The sequence below is a fragment of the Phyllostomus discolor genome, chromosome 6 (genome assembly GCF_004126475.2).
Source record: "Phyllostomus discolor isolate MPI-MPIP mPhyDis1 chromosome 6, mPhyDis1.pri.v3, whole genome shotgun sequence".
Taxonomy (NCBI): Eukaryota; Metazoa; Chordata; class Mammalia; order Chiroptera; family Phyllostomidae; genus Phyllostomus; species Phyllostomus discolor.
In genome coordinates, this window is record NC_040908.2 from 33,889,539 (window position 1) to 33,904,463 (window position 14,925).

Here is a 14,925-nt window from a genome sequence, read left to right on the forward strand (position 1 = left end):
CTTAACACAGATCATTTACCCAGTATCTTGGCTACTCTGTTTTTTCCTCTCCCCATCAACCTTTACTTTGTCCAGTTTTTATTTCAGTCTATAATATACCACCATCTACCCAATTGCTCAGGCCAAAAACCTAGGAGTCATCTTTTTTTCTGGCACTTTTCATGTCATCCCACATATCCAAAGCAGGAGCAGGTAAGCTCTACTTACTGAAAATACTTAGAATCCTGTCATTTACACCATGGCCTCTGTCACCTCTTGTCTGGTCACACAAGAGCTTCTTCATTTTCATGTTTGTCTTGATACCATAAAGCTCACTTTCTACTCTAAAGCATCAGTGGACTTTGAAAATAGAATTTGTTTTATCAAACAACATGGAATTATCTATTATGTCCTCCATGACCTTGTTCCTGTCTCCTGTCTGCTCGCCCATGTCATTGTCTGACTCACCATTCTCTGTTATTGCTCAAACAGAGAGAGCCGTGTTCTCCCCCGGGCAATCACACTTGTTCTCTCAGCCCGGCATACTTTTCACCAGGATCTTTTTATACCTAACCCCTTCTCATGATTTAAGTGTCTTCAAATGTCATCTCATATGTCATCTCCTGACTACATTTTGTAAAAAAAAAGAAAAAAACCTGTCTCCTAATCCTGCTTTGTTTTCTTAATAGTACTTTAAAATGTGTTTACTTGCTTTAAATATGTCTGGTCCACATGAATGTGAATACCGTGATGGCAGGGACATCATACACCTTGTACCTGTAGCCTCAGTGCCCAGGATGGTGGCTGAATCAGAGAAAAGCTTGGTGATATTTGTTTAATAAATGAACAGGGTAAATGCAAAGAAAATACGAACTCCTGCATGGAAAGGGCCTAGAAAAAGCCTGGCATATAATGTATCTTTCCTATAATCAACCCACTGCAAAAGAAGGTGTGGCTTCTACATTAGTTTTAGTTGTGTATTTTCATACTACAGGACACCACAGTACAGGAAATAAAAATTATCATTCCAAAGTTAGAATGCTTTATTTACTTGATATAAAATATATACATATACATATATACATATAGTTTCCAAAGATCAGACATTTTAGCTAAGGATAGAGTCACTAAGTCACTAGTATTGAGATTTAAGTCTAGGTTTCCTGAGATGACACGTGTAAATGAAAACCAGTCCAGACACTCTCATTTGTCCATGTTTTGACACATATTACCAACTGCCTCTAGTAATAGGCAACAGAAAAGACCTGGAAACTACTACCAACCAGCTCACAAAGGAAGATGGGCACATTCAACAAAACATTACAGTGTAATGTGAGAAATATATCAGTGAAGAAGTAATTAAATGCTTAAGAGCCCTCAGAAAGTTTAATGTAAAAGATGAAGACTGACCTTTGTTGAAGGTATGCCAACCAGTCAGACATATGAAAGGCAGACAGAGAAACTAGTGTGTAAAACTCATAGGGAAATGCAGTAACACGGCATGTTCTTTGAACCAGAGCCAGTGTGATATGTCCCAAGTCTAACATGAGAAAGAAGAACAATGGAGACGTATCTGGAGATGCAGGCACTCAGGCACAGGGCTCTGGGCCCCATACTGGTGCACAATTGCTGTTCAATAACTGTTCCTATGTTTCCTCTTATCCCATTCAAGATATTCAACCAAAGGAGGTATATTGTCACTGAAGCACTTTTCAAGTTAAACCAAATTAAGTTTCTGAGCAAAGAAATTAACCTCTTGAATATAACCTCCTTTCATCTTATTATTCCATTGCTCTATACACTTAAGGCAGCATTGCCTTCTGTTTTATGCTTAACACCCATTCTTTACACAGGATTCTTGATGTCAAGTGTTTTTGACACAGAGAACACTGATACAAGTGCAGCTGTTCTGAACATACGTGGGTTGGACTTCACTGTTGGCAAGCATCTGAAGAAATTATTTGTTCTGCTTTTACATAGTGATTTATTTATTTTCCATACAATACAATCATATTGTTTCTGAAAGTCCCACTTATATTTAATCACATATTCCAAATTCAATGTTTATTATACAAAACTGTCAGAAAAAAAATAGAATCTCTTACTTTACATTCTTAAATTGTAATCAACCATCTTTCCAATTTTCACTGGGAACATTCTCTAGTATAGGTATAAAGCCATTCTTTCATTGACTTTAATTTGTGCTTGTGTTCCCTTTTTGGGGCAAATTTTTGTCTTTTTGCAGTTTTCACAGGTCAGTAACTTATGCTTCTCAAATAATTTTGAAAGCTGAAAAACACCAATCTCAGGAAAATAAAAAGTTGGGTGTCCTAACTTAAAAGCCAATAGTTGATGCAGTGTGAGGCTTGCATGTTTCTGTAGAGTCACGATCAAGAACAGGACTAATGAATTTCTTAATTCAAATATGAGATTCAGTTTGCTGGTTGGATTGTGAGTATGTGGCCAGAATAACAGGATGACGGTTAAGTCAACATACCCTAAGGACTGATTAGGTTATCAACTGAATAGATGAATAGTGAATACCCAATTATATGACTCCCTAGAGTTAACCACAACTATTCAGCAATGAGTTGTAAAAAGAAAAGGGAGACTGGCAAGCAAGCATTATTTTACTGAAGAGCATAAAGATTCATCTCTAGAAATCTGACAGCCCAGCTGTATTTGTATTTTTAATCTCTATTATGGTTTTGGGAACTGAATTTTAGAACTTCAGTACCACATTAACTTGGACTACAAAGTGGAAGAATAGTTAAAGAAAAGGGTATCAGAAGCAAGAGACAGGAAACCCGAGTGGGGGGTGTGTGCATGTGTAGGTCTGTGTACCTTCATGTAAGTAAGTGTAATGAAAGAGTCTGCAGTCTGCCTGGAATTGGGGGGTCTTCAGTCTGACCAAGCAAAATGAGTCATTATTGACTGAAAGTACAGCTTCAAAGGAAAGCATTAGATTTTTCAATGAAGGTTTGGTGATGTAAGGGCTACAATCTCTGTTGATTTCTGTTTAAGTGTTAGAATACTAGGTTATTGTTTTTTCCTTATATTTCTCACAAATGGAGTTTCAGTGTCTGTGTTTGATCTCTCAACTAGTGCACCTATTCTCTTTTCTTCCTAATACATTTGTCTTTAATGCACAGGTACTTTATTTCCTGCATCTCTTCTAAACTGTACCTATTCAAAGTTTTTCCTCCTAAGTATACCAACTTAGGGAATAATCATAGGCAGTACATTTTTCCCTGGATATTTTTCTTTTGACCTCTAACTCTCATTCTTCCTGCAATTTTTTTCAAATATTAAAATCCTTTTCTGAAATGCTATCAGTGTTGGAGGTAACACTGGAAGGGGCCCAGTGCTCACTGGAGCACTAATGAAAATTTTTAAAAAAAACAAGCCTAAGAAAACCCTCCAGTTACTTCTGAGCTCTTTTTTAGAGTCCACTTGTCCAGTTTTCTTTGTGAAAAGTAAAAATACATCATTTTCACTAGCAACCTATACTTTATAGTAGAGATTTTCAACTGGTGTGCTGCAAGAATTTTTGAAACATGCCATACCTGACTATTTACTCAGGAACACTGACCTGTTTTCCCTTAGGTTGTCAAATAAAATGACAACTGCCAACACAACAATAGCCATTAGTGGGAATGAATCAAAATGATACCTATTTTCTTTTGTCAGGTCAACAAAAAATATATTTTTGATGTATCAAAGAATTTTAGTAATTAGCTTATGTGTGCTATGAAATTGCTACTCAAGAAGTTGCGGTGCAGTTAGGCCCCAAGCCATGGTGAGCCACATTGTGTCAGCCATGGCTCTAAGGCCAAGGTCATCGACCATGCCTTAGCATACGCTCCAAAACACAAATTTTAGACATTGACCAACATCACAAAATCACTGACTACCTAATGCATGTCTCTAATACTTTTTAAAATTTTCAATTATTCTGAGAAAAATGTATGTTAACTTGAAATTAAGGAATGCACAAGGAGACTTCAAATACATTTATGAATGGCTACTATCTGGGGCAGGAAATATGCATGAGGAGCCTCAGCAGTGACACAAAGTAAGGAAGCGCTACAAACTGATGGCCCTGTGTCCAAGGGGCACTAGAGCTAACTGAGAGAGTTCCCAGTGGCCACAGTTTGACCAATTTGAGCAACAAAATAAAGAAGTGTTGGATTAAACCCAAAGCATCAGATAAATATCAAACTCCATACCCATAAAAACAAATAATAGAATAAAAGAAATCAAGGAAGAAACAAACAAACAGAAGAGAAATCTTCTATGTAGAAGAGTTCCAAATAATTTATGTGGATACTGGCCCCTTGAGGAGGATTACATAACTCCCCTCCCTTTAGTGGGCTGCACACAACGATACCCTTCCAAACACCCCAGCAGAGAAAAGGTGGGGTGGGAACAGTACTGTACAGTGGGAAAAGCTGCCAAGCACTACCTCAGCTAGGTGATCAAGGTCAACATCAACAGTGGTAAGTCATGTTGATAGTACATACCCTTGATATGATGTGATGAAAGTGGCACTTTCCTTGTGTTGCCTTCCTCCCAAAAATCCATAACCCCAATCCAACCATCAGAAAGACAGACAAATTTCAATAGTCAGGTATTCTACAAAACCTGGAAAGTACTCCTCAAAGCTGCAAACTCTTTAATAAAATGAAAATTTGAGAAACTGTCACAACCAAGAAAAGTGTAAGACTATGTAACAACTAAATGTAATATGCTATCCTGCATAGGCTCCTGAAACAGAAAAAGGTTTTCCTAGGTAAAAATTTAGGAAATATAATTACATATAAATTTTAGTTAATGGTAATATATCAACATTGGTTCATTAATTGTAACAAATGTCCCTTACTAATGTGAGATATTAACAAGGAGAAACTGGGTTCAGGCTACATAGGAACTCGGTACTGTCTTCACAAGTTTTCTGTAGATCTAAAACTGTTATCAAAAATAAAATATAATAGGAAAAATGGCTAAAATGTTGTATTGAATTCCATAAATGAACTCAAAAAATAAAATTATTTCTTAACTACAAAATTTAACTTTTCAGTGAACACGTGTTGCAGTTTTATTGTGAGAAGCATCATTCTCAGGTCATTTGGCAGCATCAGGAGGAATTTTTCTGTTCTTTTGCCTAAAGCAGTGATTTTCAACCAGTATGCCGCAAGAATTTTTAAAACATGCAACAGCTGACTATTTAGTCAGGTGCACTGGCCTTTTCCCCCTTACATTGTCAAATAAAATGACAACAGCCAACATAGCAATAACTGTCCAGTGTGAATGAATCAAAATTATACCTTTTTCTTTTTTGTCAGATAGCAAAAAAATATATATATATGTCACAGAATTTTAGTAATGCTCATGTATGCCATGAGATTAAAAAAGGTTGAAAATTGTTGCTTATGAGTCATGAATAATACACAGAATTCGGGGTTTTATAAAAATAAAATCCCAGAATCATACTCCCCAAAAGGCTGCCATCAAGAGGTTAGCTCCACTGTTTTTCATGGATTAAAAATAGGAATGAGATTCTGTGTGTTTTAATAAGCTAACAGTATATGTGGGAGACAGACATTAGAGAAATAATTAGGAGATACCATACAGGGCACTATGATAAGGAGACTCGGTGTGTGAACAGAGTGGTGACAGCTAACTATGGGAAAGTCTTCATAGAAGAGGTGACATGGAGCTGGCATCAGAGGGAAGAAGACAAGCAGGAACTTTTCAGGAAAAGGCTGGAGCTGGGAAACAGCACCTCCGACCCCTGACACTGGCTCTGCAGAGTCACACCCTTCGTATGTTCAGGAGCCAGTGAGGAGTTGATTGGTCAGCTACTGCCCATGATACTACAGAGGGGAAAAAAGTGGCCTAGAGGATTTTCTATTATTTACAGAGGTAAAGGCAGTGCTAAAATTTATTATAATAACAACAACAAACCAGTAAATTGTGTGCTAGAAGATTTAGATGTTTATTACCTGAGAAGTTCAGAATGACCTAGTTAAAAGGTAGAAATTCACTCAGTCCCCCAGCCCCTGCACTTCTGGCAGCCATCAGACTGCTCTCTGTATTCATGAGTCTATTTCTGTTTTATTTCTTCATATTGTTCTTTAGATTCCACATATAAGTGAAATCATATGGTGTTTGCCTCTCTCTGGCTGCCTTATTTCACTTAGCATAATACCCTCTAGGGATTAAGAAATACAGATTGGTAGTTACAAAATAGTCAATGGGATGTGAAGTACAGCTCAAGGAATATAGTCAGTAATAATGTAATAACTATGAACACTGCCAGTTGGATACTCAAAATATTGGGGGAACACTTTGCAAATTATATAATTGTCTAACCATTCTGCAGTATACCTGAAACTAAAACAAAATAATATTGACTATAAACTGTAGTTTTATTTTTTAATTTAAAAAATAATAAAATAAAGGTCAAAATTAAAACATTTGTATGCAAATGCAATTCTCTAATTTTCAAGCACATAGGACATTTATAATTGTACACTGATAAGTGAGATAAGTTCATGAGAAAGTAGCAATTTGAAATAGGCTCCCTTTACATAATAATGGATTCAAAATATAAAAGCATGTTAACACCAGAGAACTAATTACTGCATAAAGAAAATGAAGGCACGTAAAAGAAGTTTTAATGCCTGTAATGATTTAAAAAATGCCATTTATTTTAAAGTGATTGTTTCCCCAAAAATTAGACTTAAAAAATTCAGAATTGTATAGACTTAGTGACACATCTATTTCTACTTATGTTAGGGCTATCCCAAATTAAAATTAGTGGAATTCTAAAGTGTATTTTAAGTTATTCTCCAATTTAGAGAGCACAAAGACAAATATGCTCTATAAAGTCTTAAAATTTCAAGATACTAAGCCCAAGGCAAATTTGAAATAAAAGATTATGAGAAGAGGGAATGTGTGAATATTCTTCGATCTTCCCCATAATTTAGGGATAACCCAGCATGTCCTCATTCAAGTTCATCATTTCTGACGAGAGAGAGGGTACTGGCCATGAAGGTCAAGGTGACAGCCAATAGTTGGGTAGAATGTGCTATGATGCCTTCTCATCATTTTTCAATCAAACATATAAGCAACTACAACACTACTTCAAACTAGACTCAGTTCTAGAGTACAGTGATTTGAAATATTCACCTAACCAGAGGCCCAAAAATGATCGTTTTTAGAGTTCAGGCATATACAATCAATTAGTGAAGCTGGGAAATTGTAAATAGTACCAACTGGAGGGACACATACCTGCTTAATGGTATGCACATTCTAAACATTTTTAAAATATCCATCTCTATTTAAATTCTGCCACTGGCCTTCGGTTTGTGTCTCTTATTCAAGGGAATCAGAATTTCTCTAACTCACTTCTTGGAATAAGTCTTGTCCAGGGTGGGCTTCGTGACAACTAAGCTTCTAGAACTGTGTCTCCTCAAGCCCTTCCATTGCCCTGCATACTCCCAGGAAACTCTGATGAAGTTGCATCCACCTATTTACACATTCACTTATTCATTTGTATATTTATCTATGTATTATCTATTAGCATTTTTTGAACCCAAATTGATTGTAGAATTAGAATCCAGTCCTGGAATCAGGATACAGAACTATATGCTACATAAATTATTTTTTTTGGCATCTCAGTTGCATTTTTACCTTTCTTGGTATAATATGCCAAAAATGTTATGTATCTTCTTCCATCTTTGAAATTAAAATGCTGCAAAAAATTCACCAATTTTGACAAGTTCTTTTAATTCATGCTGATATGACAGCTGTCACAATACACTCTAACAAAATTGTTCCAAATGAAGTTAAAGACAACTAAGCAGTACTACAGCCATTGTACAGAAAAAACATAATGGCCTTTTGGCCAAACCAATATTTCTTCTCTCTTCTTTATTCATGTTTTCCTTTATCACACCTCTATATCCTTCGCTCCCTCCTTCCACCCAACTTTACCTCCATCCCATTTTCCTTGCTAGCTCTGTCATTGATTGTACTTGTTTCCAATACATGGCAGGACACTAACCCTGAGGGATACAGCATGTTGATGGCAGCTGGTATAGTAAGAGTGGCAGGCCAAGGAAAATGAAGCCTTCAGCAAAATTTTATGTCAATGTCAGGCCTTGGAGGACACTTGAGTAAGGCATTGGGAAGGCAGGTTGACTGTTCAGAACTGAATGCAAACATTTTAAAGGACTCAATATTAAATTAGTGTGATGTTTAAAATATTGTATTAATCCAGGTCCTGGGTTTTTCTGAAGCTAGAAATCTCTCTTTTCTCTGCACGAGAGCTTCATTCCCTTCCTCTACATTGTCTTGTGAGGGTGTCTTATGCTTCAGACTGCCCTTACAAGTATTAGAATAGAATTAAACTGATAATCATCCATGTGCAGAGAAAGCATGATGGAGTCTTAATTTTCTGCACTAGTTCATCTGTTAATAGGGAATTGAATGCTCTGTCTTCATCCACTGCAAATTAAGCAACAGTACATCTACTTTACACAGGAAATCCACAGCAAGAGGCAACTCCTTAATAAAAAGGGGTGTGAGGCAGAGTACAAGACAGTTTACTAAGATGTACAAACAAATTAATCATCCTGCCTCTTATGATTTTCCTTCAACCTCTTACCCAGCTGGGGGTCCAACTTCTCAGGTGCAGACTAATCTAATATCGCTCTCACCAACGAAAGACTGTAATCAATCTCTCTGCTTCTGGCTAACTGTTCACCATTCCTTCATTTTATTCAAATGGAATATTCATGGAAATCCCTAGTTTCTCTTATTCTGAGAAGCTAGACAAGCATGGTTTAATTTAGCCCACGTAGGCTAGATGTACAATTTTTGTGGGATTTTCAACACTAAAATAAATGGCCATTATGAAATTCCCAGTCCAAAAGATAAGCAGCATAATGATTTGTTTATATAATACAGTAGGTGATTGTGGCTGGTTTTACAGACTGAATTCAAACAGAGTGGCAATGGTGTCTGATTAGCATCAGCCACCATCAAGGGATGTGAATCAGTCATGTAATGTCCAAAAGGAAGCAAGTGCAGAGAGGCTCCAGCAGGCGTATCTCAGCCAGGACACGCAGCCCATTTCTCACTTCCTTTGATATCTTGCTATCAATTCACACTTCAAGGCTAACAAAGCATTTCCAAAATGTTAACAGTGGATAGCTCCTGTGTGAAATCATGGAGTTATTTTGTTACCTTATTTCATCTCTACATTCTAATCTTTCTACAATAAAATGTATAAACTATATAATAATAATATAAATTTGTATAAATTAAGACTATATTGCATATTGACTCTAATGTTTTATTGACAAAATAAATCTACCACCATCGGGGAAATAAAAAGACTAACAACTTATTTCATCCTTGTGTTTTATTTGCTTGGCAAAAAAAGGGGGCTTATTTAGCATACAATTTATCAATTCCAGGCTTTTATAGGCAAATCTTAAAAATGCCTTTTATTGAGACCATATATAATTGAACTTTGTATACTCTACTTGCCATTTTCCCAAGTTCTGTGATAATTTGTGTTTCTCTTAATGTCATCCTTGAACGTATTTCCTGTTCTTTTTTCCCCCTCTTTCTCATGATAAGTTCAGATCTGGAATTAAACTAGTTTTAAGAGAGAACTAGTTTTCTCCTCTGTGGCTGTGTACATTCACATGGTGAGCAGACTGAAAATTGAAGTGCTAGATGGACTTGGCTATTCAGACACTGTTCTTACAGGGAACAGGAGCTTCTCATAAAGGGTGAGACCAGGAAAAGGCAATCCTTTTGGAAGTAAAGAGACACTTGACTCTGTGCAACTTGGCCCACATATATCCTTAGCTTAAAGATTGGTTCATGCCTGGAGACAGCTCTTCTGAGAGTGAGTGACAGTTAATGTCAGAAGTTCAGGAACAGGTACAGCAAGATAACTTAGAAAAGAAAATTGCACTGCAGTTCAACCTCCACAGAGCAAAAGGTGGCATCTCATGTACTAGATGTGTCCAGAAAAGAGATAGGCTGGCTTATTAAAGTTTTGTAATAAACCCAACATTTAGGGTTTATGAAATGTCATTTATTCAATCAATATGCATTTTCAAGGACTTGTCCTTTCCCCACACAATTCCTGGGATATTTCTTGACCTCAAGAGAAAGAAGAATAATCAGTACACTTAAACCATAGTAAACCATAACAGAAAAGGGTAAATCCCTGAAGTCTGCAATAGTATGGAAGATATCATTTATCAATTCATTCAATCAATGGTTTGATGAGGCATATTGATTGTACCAATATGCTTTAATTTAATCTTGAACAATGGACTCTTATTTGACTTTCATGAACATTATATTTTCATTTAAACTTTCATATGGAAAATGAACTTTATCTGAATCCATGTAGGTAAGACATATATCAGACGGAGATAAGAAAAGAACATGAACAGTTGTATGAAACTTAAAATGTATTCAGCAATTAATGATCACTTTCCATAGATACCATCATTTAATCAAATAATCCTACAATATAGGATTATTCTTTTACTAATGAGAAGAATAAAGTTAACATCAAAAGTATAAAGAGAAATATCACAGGGTCAATCTATGTTGTCACATTCTTCACACTATGAAGAATGGATTAGAAACAGAGGCAATAAATTGCTAACTAGCACAACAAGTAACTAAACAACTGATACATCAACTTTCCTTGGGTCACATCCTTGTGCAACAGCCTCTTTCAAGGGAGGTTTGGGCTGACAAAGTATTGTGACTGATTTCATATAAACTTCACACAGTAAAAATAAGAACTATTTGTAAGCCTTTTGGGAAACATGTTAGCTTTGTTGGTAGTCTATTACACCACTGAATAAAGTACCTTTTTCTCTCAGGAATTTGTGGGTTAAATGTGTTTTGCATTCAGTAATGAGATAGTTTGAAACTATCCAAACTACTATTTATCTCTATCCAAATAATTTGAAGCCACTATTGCCCTCCTGACCATTATTTCTAATATAGTTGTTGCATCATAATTCATATGTAACCCTTATAATTAAAGGTTTTTAGTTCCTGCTTTCCCTTACCTCACCTTCAGCTATTTAATAAAAGTCTCATTGTGGATTAAATCCTAGAGGCTGCTTTAGGGAGGATTTCCTACCTATGCAATTTTCTACACAGCAATATGTTTGGTATTGTAGATTAATTTTTTTTGCATAACAATAATAAGTTAGCAATAAAAGGATCTAAGATTTCTGTGGTGTTTACAGTTTGCCAACTACTTTCATGTATATTTCACATTACATAATTAAGTCCACAATGAAAAAGTAATTGTAATTCACATCAAAAACTTATTTTTGAATTCCTTCTCTGTCACACATTTATTGTTTGAAGTCTTTCAAATTATACAGTCGTTCTCAGTTTTGTCATGTGTCCATAGTTATAATAAAATGAGAGCTGCTTTCATAAAGTATAAGAATAAATAGGATAATATTTAAAAGTGCTCTGTAAATTCTAGTGTTTTATGTTTGTGACTTATTGCAGTTGTCATTATTCCATGGATGACTATTTTACGAAGGGACAAATCAAAGTATTTTTATACAAGTAATTTAGAAAAAAATTCATAAGAGACCAGATACAGAGAAGAGAAAGAATAAATGGTAGAGAGAAAAAGAGGGGGAACTCAAGTAATTAATAAGAGATACCGATGTCAATTGACATTACTGAACAACCTTCTGAAATTTCCAGGAGAAATCAACAGGACACCCATTAAGAGTCCCATAGACCAGCACATTCCCTATGTCTTCTGAGAGGGTAGCTTTACAAAGTAGAAATTTATCTTTGTTTCTTTGCATTAAGGGAAAAGCTTAGCAAACTGCTTTAGAAAAAAAAATGTTAAGTATAATATAAAAATAAAACTGAAATTTGAAAAGTTCTTTACTAGGTATACCAGAATTACAAAGATATAGCAATCAAGATAGTATTTTACTGAAGTAAAGTGATGTATAGATCAATGGAATAGCATTGAAAGTCCAGAAATATACCCATAAATCTATGGTTAATTAATTTTTTACAAAATTTAGATAAAATTCATGGTAAATATACAAAAATTAAATCCTCTTTTTTCCATAATGTTTAATTTCACAAGTAACATATGATTACACTGTCCTGATAAAAACTGTAGGCTTTGTGGAGAAGGCTGTTTATGAATACCAGTCCCTTCTTATCTCCCTAGAGAAAAAGTCTTTAGTTGGTCTTTAATATCCTAGATTCATTAACATTTATTTACTAACACATACATTATCATGCTGTTCATACTGTTGTGTATATTGACTGAACACAGGTCTTGCATATTTATACAAATTAGCACAGTAAATCTACCTTATTCTTGTCTATACTGTATTCCATTGTATAGATAAACTACAGTTTATTATGTGATTTTCTTATGATGAAGAGTCAGGGTTTCTCCCTGCATATGTGTCTTCATTGCATATAATGCTTTCATAAATGCTCTAGCAATGTGTCTCCTTATGAATTGAGAAAGTGTTATCAGAAAGTGTTCTGATAACACTTTCTCTAATAACAAGAGTGAAATAGAATTCCTAGGTGCTATTCCTAGTATACTCTGTGCAGTTTAATTTTAGAAAACTATTTCCAAATTTTCCTCCAAAGTGGCAGCCAATCTGTCCCCCCAGCAATGTTTGAGAGATGACGGCCCCTGCAGCAGCACTAATACTTAATATTGTCAGTTTTTTGAATTGGTCACAATCTAGTGGGTTAAAACCTACCTTACTATTGCTTACTTGCGTTCTCTGATTACTAATAACACCAAGTATTTTTCATGTGTTTCTTCTTCTGTAAATTTTCTATTCATAATCTCTAGTGATTTTTCTATGGTGAACAGTTATTTATCCCTAAGGACTATCAGAATTGATCTTATACATTGTGTTATTACATAAGAGAGCCCTGATCATAACAAGCATTGCAAAAATAGAGTTTCTTTTTTTAAAGGATAATCAGAACTCTAAATCCTGTTTTTACTGATAGTTTTGATATTTTGTTCATCTTGAATTTTTTTTAATTTTTAAAGATTATTTTTAGAGAAGGAAGGGAGGGAAATAGAGAGAGAGAAACATCAATGTGCGGTTGCTGGGGGTTATAGCCTGCAACCCAGGCATGTACCCTGGCTGGGAATCGAACCTGTGACATTTTGGTTCGCAGCCCGCCCTCAATCCACTGAGCTCCTCCAGCCAGGGCAAAAACAGAGTTTCAATTGGAAGAAGCTAAAATTGAAGAGTTCTATATCAATTCTTTGTTCTTATGTTTATTTTTGAGAAAATTCTGATGAAGAGAAGGAAGATGGATTCCCACATGGCACAGAGTTAGTTTAGTGACAGTATCTAGAATTGAAACTGGATTTTTAAGTACTCAGCACACTAAATTATGTGAACCTTTTTGAATCAGAATTAGATATAAACTTATTCCTAGATACCATTTGGTAACCTAATATCTAAGCAATAGAAAGTTGCCCCACATAAATTTTGAGGTTGAAAAATTACCTGATTTGGAAGGCAAGACTTTTATAATGCTTCTTGAAGTTAAAATGAAAAGAGTCAAAGATCAAATGACTTTACGGAATCTATTTCCAATAGTTCAAAGTATTTTGCAAAGTTCCAACCTGATGCTTTATCCACTTACAGGATCAATTTTATTCTATTATTTTAAAAGCAGAGAAAAGTAATTTAAAAGAAAATAGGGCCATCTAAATGTTCTTACACTCCACAGAGGTCAGAATAAACCTTAACCCAGCATGATAAAGCACTGAATTAAAAGTAGTTTATACAAAGGACAAATATTCTCTACAGACTCTAATTTCTTTTGAAAGTTGCCAATTTACACTGGGATTTTTTTTTTTTTTTTGAGAAGCATGGTTGCTATGTACTTTAAAGTAGATTTGGGGGGAGAGCAGAAAAAATTGCTTAACATTCACATTACTAGCTCAGTGCTGAAAGTTGCATGTTGTTTTTCTCTTTCATTGAACTTGAGATGCAGTTTTTTGAAGTTAAAAGGCAGCCAAGTAAATGAATGCATCCAGTGGCTAATTCTAAAGTTACCATATTGCTTTCACACAAAGCAAATTAGAGAATATAACTATTCTCCTAAATCATTTTAGTGATTCACACTAGTGTCTTTATCAAAGATACTTTGACATTTCAGAACCATTATTATATTAGATGATGAACAATAACGAACAACTCATTTGATGAGGGCTTTCAACCTGCATGACACTGTGCATGGGACTGGAAACTCACGCAGTGAGTTACACACTGTCATTGCATACAATGGGTACGGAAACTAAACTTCTCCAAAGCTAATAAATAGGCAAAGATTTTCTATTGCTCCTTTTGAATTCTGATTCAATGTTTCAAATATCAAATATCAAAATATTTGGTGTTTCCTACCTTTTCCCTAATCTCGCATTACACACACACACAAACCACACAAAGGATGGATACATATTTAACAAATTAAACTCTATATATTTAACAAACTGAATTCCTTCTATGAAGATACACTATAAGCATAAATGGTAGGTACAAAATAGACAAGGGGAGGTTAAGAACAGTATAGGAAATGGAGAAGCCAAAGAACTTATATGTACGACCCATGGACATGAACTAAGGCAGAGGGGAGGGGGATATGTGGGTAGGAGGGGGGTGCAGGGCAGAGGGGAATAAAGGGGGGGGGAATGGGAGAACTGTCATAGCATAATCAATAAAATATACTTTTTTTTAAAGATTTTATTTATTTATTTATTTTAGAGAGGGAAGAAAGGGAGATAGAGAGAGAGAGAGAGAAACATCAATGTGCGGTTGCTGAGGGTTATGGCCTGCAACCCAGGCATGTGCCCTG